Here is a 6,318-nt window from a genome sequence, read left to right on the forward strand (position 1 = left end):
TGAAAACCTTGTTCAGAAATAAACTGGCGTGTTAATCGTCTGTAAACTGTCTCCGTTGAGATAATGATAACTTTTTTCTATAAGAGTTTATTGACAAATTTCTTAAAATGCACTTTCCTTTGCTAGATCAAGCCAAGCCTGTCACTTTTTCTCATAATTCCTATACGATCGCATCATTCACGATTACGTGCAGTGCAGCCAGGGGTGCCTACCCTGGAGGGGCTGAGGGGGCAATCAGTGCCCCAGAATATTCACTCCTATCTAAGAAAGGATTATAGAATGTTGTAGATAATTCATGACTTGTTTAGCCACTCTCGCTATGTCAATTTCTATTAAAAATCAAAATAAATTGAAACATTTCCCCTTTTTGCTCTTGGTCATGGATAACGGAAAATTCTTTTTCAGAAAATGCTTATAAACTTCAAAAACCAATTGTTCCTTTAAGATACTGACTAATTTGCCCACCATCAGAATAGGAATATTACGCCTAACTTATGCATTGAAATAAAAAACACACTGAAGTAAAAAATTATTTGATTCACATTTGAGTCTTGTAATTATTAGTTTCCATTTTACAATTGCAATGATTCTGCAATCATGGAGATCCAGGCCATTTATGATTGCCATGATTTTCGTAAAACTAAAAATTTTGAATAATGACAAAGCGATTGAATATTTTGTCAACATTATGCCTATGTTTGGTGTCTTTGATTGCAAAAATCCTAGCTATATGGGTGGAGCAGATCCATGTCAATATTTTACTTTGCACCCAACCCAACCCCTCACAAATAATTGATTATCGTAGTGGACAAATTACTATTACCATCCAGTAGTGGAAAAATACAGCCTTAATCTGTGCAGGTGCTCTGGTTGCAACACTGTTGCAGCGTTGGTAGTTTCCATATTGAAATCGTAGAGCTGCTTGGGACAGGAGTGCACTGGTTGCATGTTCAGCTTAGTCTTGCTTGGAAGTGATCGACAAGCTTTCATGGTCTCTGTACCTACCTACCATTCTGAAGATCAACGATTAAAGAATTTGCCAGAAATTTGAAATGGTGTGGGATATTCTTTTGACTTCAAGATCTAGCTACATTATCTGCCTTGATTTTGCAGGTCTGAATTGGGACAAATTTATGTCTTCTTATTTGCAAACAAGCAAAACGTTCGAGACATACGAAGGCTTTTAGAAAATTATTAATACAGAAACCATTCAGCACTCTTTTAACTTTCATTCTTTTTAGGTTTATTTTTGTATAATTCTGCTTGATGATAGCAGTTACTAGTATGTAAAATACGTTGTAATATCGTACTAATTACACTTGAAGATGATTGGTATAGGGAGGAATGGAGGCGCCTTGCAATAGCCTGTGTTCCAGACCCCTTCCTTCTACGTAGATAAAGAACTTTTGATTCGTAGTATTCTAAAAATCTTATATTTCAGTCAGAAAAGTGTCCTACAAAATGCTTGTTACTCTGCATGCTTGTTAGAAATCCAGGTTGATTGGTTAGAAAATCCAGATATTGGCATTTTCTAAGCTTGATTTGATTTGATTTTAATTATTTATACAGGGTAATACATTCAGTAATGAAAATATAATAACTGATTTGCAATGTGCACTGTCTAAAAACCTAAGCTAATTATCATACAATTACATAACAAAGATAAACGAAAATTATTATACAAGATATTGAAACTATTGTTATTAGGAAATAGATTATTAGGAAAGAAAAAATTAAAAAAAGTTTGATGTTGTACAAGAACTCTCACACCCTTTTGATTTTTCAATGATTGTTTCAGCAAATTTTTGAAAGTAGCCAGACTGCAGTTGCAGTTCCAAATTCGATCATTTCTTTTGTAGTTAACCACCCTAGGCTTCCAATCAATGAATGTGATAATGCATCGTAAGAGCTGTAAGAGCTATATTCCCCCCCCCCCCCACTTTTTTCGAAACATGGTCTACATACTTCGTCTAAAAACGGGTTAAAAAGCACTAGGTAGGGGTAGATCATATTTCCTAAGGAAATTTGTACCTGGTACAATGCACTGATGATTAGGGCGTGGTCTCAATTACCCTCCCCGCCTCGCCAGTAGCTGGCGCCGCCACTGCACGTACCATCGTATCTTTGCGCGGGAAAACAATCGCTCTGTTCTACTTTTTGTGCTAGAATTTCAGGAGTTTGCTAATGCGCAAACTACTATTCCCATATGAACAATGCAAGCATTAAGCCAAATAAGTAATCATTCTGTTTTTTGGACCATTTCACCTGTTTACACGGGAAAGGAACGATTGCACACTGTTCCTCTTTTCGTATCAACGTGCGCGCAACCCCTAAGCGACTCATTTTTTGGAATGGGACGATATGAAACGGAACGGGGCCAAACAGACAATGCAGCGATAAACATATAAATGGCCCCTCAGTTACTACGTTATTCTGAAAGTGGCCCTTCTGGTAATAAAGTTGGGCATCCCTGGTTTACAGTGTGCGTATGTTCCCTGTAGATTTTGCCATGTCTACATTTTCTTGTGAAAGAGCAATTTTTTATTTGGGTTAAACCATAATTTACCAAAAAAGTGTGTCTTAACCAAAAATTCGACGAATTCTGGGGGCACTGAATTTCCGCTACTGCTAATTCGTAACACATTTGATTGATTTTGCACATTTAGAGTTATTTTATGATGCTCTCTCAGGCTACGGGATCCAAATTAAAAAAAAAATTAAAAATAGATTTTTACGACGTCATCACTTCAGAACTCCATTGGCATTATAATGTTTGTGGAAATAATTTCACCAATAGCGAACACAATTTATTTCCGCATTCATTTCTACTTATTGTCACAATTTTTCCTTATTCAGATGATTTCCTTAGCAACCCAGAAATTAAATCAGAAGGCTTTAACGTCTCATCGTTCAGAGAAATCAGGGGGTTCCTTAGTACTCAAGTTCGTTGACGCACAGTTTATTCTCATTCTTCTGAAGACATCTATTTTCACTAATTTTTCTTTTGATTACAGATGAACGTGGCTACCACAACAGCGATAAATGGTCATACCACACCAATCGTCTTTTCATCGGTTTAGGCCACCGCTTTTATCTAAGCTTCACGGTTTCTGGACTTTTAAAAGCCGCCACTATATAGGGGGAGAAGCCACCAATCAATAAGCAAAATAGTGCAGTGTGCAAGGAAGGCATGATTTGAGTCCATCTGTGCAAAAGAAGTTGAAATGCTTTTGAAATTGAATAGGTAACATGTCTTTTGGCAGTTGAGCGTTCACTAGTCCTAGACGACAACCAGTGATACGTTAACACAGTCAAAATCTATAAAAAAATACAGTCAAAAAACATTTGGATATCCTTACGACCGATAGAATAGAAATATATCACGATAAGTGCTTCAATTTGGAAGAATTTGTCCATTTTTTGGAAATTTTGGTCGTCTGGAAGAAGAAAAGAGGAAATTGAAAATTAGAATTAATTTGCAAAGGTCAGACGCTTTATTTGGCTTAGAAAGTGTCCTTTATTTGTACAGGAACAGGCTTGTAGGTTTCTCAGAGAAAGAAGTGCTCAGTTGCAACAAAAGGATTGATATTTCTTTAAACTTTTACTACGTCGGTTCAAAGATTCTTGATCAATGCTGCAAGATTGGCAAAGAATTTGATTAGAGGAGATTGAAACAAGGAAATGAGTTTCATTTACGAGTATTTATCTCTTTTCACTGGTTTTACAGAAATATGCCTCCTCAAAAAATTGTTTTAACCTTTGACTTAATGTAAAATTCTTTATTATCTTGTGCAGGACTATTATTTTGTTGGGGTAGAACAAGGGGCCAGTTGTCCTCAAAACAAATGATTATTCCACATATTTTCTTTAAATGATACATGGATTCGACAAAGAACTGAGAGGTCTGGCCTAGACGAAGGTTTAATTCATTTGAAAATTGAAATGTCTACTCAAGGTCACCTGTTATACACACATGGCCTTTAAGGAGCGGATTCACAAGACAGAAAACTAAGGAGAGGGGCAAAAAGGCTGCTGTCTAAATCTGAGAACAACCTTCTGGATGCAAGATATCTTTTTATTTGCAGCACTCTGGAATATCGTCAATCTTCATTGAAGAGAACTTTCTACGCTAGGTGTGAGGATAGCTCATCATGCTACAGGCTGTAGTCTACAGACCTAACGGTCTTTGGATATAGCCTCTCACTTGACCAAACTGTATTTACAATCACTCACTTGATTTCACCAGCTCTCTCTTATTCTATCGATCATTTGTATTTATTTGGAAAGGTGCTGGTGCAGATTAATTTAGGGCCTTGTCAAAGGTTCCAAGGAGCATGGCCCTACAAAATTCTTATAGGCTGAATCAATATGGACTAAAAACTTTACTAACAGTGTTACATTATTTGTTGACATTGCAGGCTTTAGGCAATTCACAACTCCAAGATAATGCAAAAAATATATTAGTGAAAATGTCAATAACATTAGAATTGATTTTCTTAGCACATTAACATTCTTTTATTGCAAAAACATTTTTCAATAATGGCGAGAAGCACTAGATTATTTTTTTCACAACAGTCTAATTACGAAAAAAATAAAGGGCTGACGTAGTTTGTTGACCAAAAATGTAATTAGGATTTTAATCTCTGTGTCACATGCTGTTCTGTTTATACAATTCTCTAAACAATTCTTACAAGCCAACAAACTTACGTAAGCATTATCAATTGAAAGGGGACGCCTACTGTTCGTGGGCACCCAATATGCGTATTTTATCCCACACAATCATTGGTGCTGCGTCATCAAAACTGGTACTTGCTTAGGTCTTTGTGTATTCCTGTATTCCTCCTGATCAGTTTCTTAGAAAAGGATTCGGCAATTAAATTGCAAAACTGCAGTTAAATTTCAAAGTACACAACTGCAGTAAAAAACGGGGAAAAGGCATTTCATTATTACAAGTTGGATAGATAGTTTAGGAAAAGCTGTATAGCTAGATAAACTAGCTGAGAGAGAGAGCTAAAACCCTTCCCTCTTCCATCAAAGAAAGAATAGTAAAGGATTTTTAGATGAATTTCACGAGCTTGATTTGCCTCAACAATTTTACCAATTAAAGTTACACGAAGGGGCGGACTTTCAATTCAGACAATTTGGTAACACATATGAAAGGTGGAAAAGTATTCCACCATCAAGCGGCAAATAGTTCTCCTTTTTGAGTCCACAAAGGGTTGCCCTTTTGGAAGAAAATTTACTGGAGAGCTCAATTGTAGCTTTGTAAACATATTTCGAGGGGCTTACATGGAGCATGTCTTAAAACGTAATGTTGCAAAGGAATGACAAAAAGGTCTAATAAAGCAGCAAATTGTTAAACCTTCATGCAATTTTAGTCGAAAAATAATTCCGGTGTTCCTAATATATTTTTGACGAGGATAAGTTGAATCAACTGGAGATGGAGAAAGAAGGAAAGCAGTGGTAGCAGGCATTGTGGGAAAAGTGGGGCTGACAAGGGTAGTACTGTTTGAGCAAAAAGTAAGAAAAAAAGAAACTAACCTGATTAGCAAGGTGTGGAGAATACCGCTGATAGGTAGAAGATCAACGAAAAGACACGAACTATGACCAATGGAAAAACAGGGTCTGAAAAGTTGACCCCAGCAGTTTGGATAAAGGCCCTGACTACTAGAGAAACAAAGCAGCTTTCTTTTGAAGGTCCACTAGCTTTCAAAATTTACATCAAATAAAAAAGCACAGTTGAAATCGATGTCGTCGTTTTCACATTTAATAACGAAGAAAACTTAGATGTCATGAGGAGCGTGAGAATAAAGCTTTGGATTTTATAAAGGTGTTTTTATATATATTAGTTTTACTCAAATGATGTGAAGTACCATGAATCCGAGTTTTGTCAACAAACCTTGACCCTGATGTGCATATGCTTATGATGTACTTAATCATTGTTTCTGACAAATGGATAGCAAAATAACCCTAAACGAAGGGGAATCTAGATTCGTATCCCCTAAAACTAATGTTTAGGATTATGGCTGATTAAGGTAAATTGAGAAGATGTGTCAACGTAATGCTTAGAAATTGCGATAAAAGAAATCTTTACATATATCGATAGCAAATGGATAGCAAAATAACCCTAAACCAAGGGGAATCTAGATTCGTATCCCCTAAAACTAATGTTTAGGATTATGGCTGATTAAGGTAAATTGAGAAGATTTGTCAACGTAATGCTTAGAAATTGCGATAAAAGAAATCTTTACATATATCGATAGCAAATGGATAGCAAAATAACCCTAAACCAAGGGAAATCTAGATTCGTATCCCCTA

The sequence above is a fragment of the Rhopilema esculentum genome, chromosome 2 (genome assembly GCF_057945365.1).
Source record: "Rhopilema esculentum isolate cy_ngs chromosome 2, ASM5794536v1, whole genome shotgun sequence".
NCBI classification, from domain to species: domain Eukaryota; kingdom Metazoa; phylum Cnidaria; class Scyphozoa; order Rhizostomeae; family Rhizostomatidae; genus Rhopilema; species Rhopilema esculentum.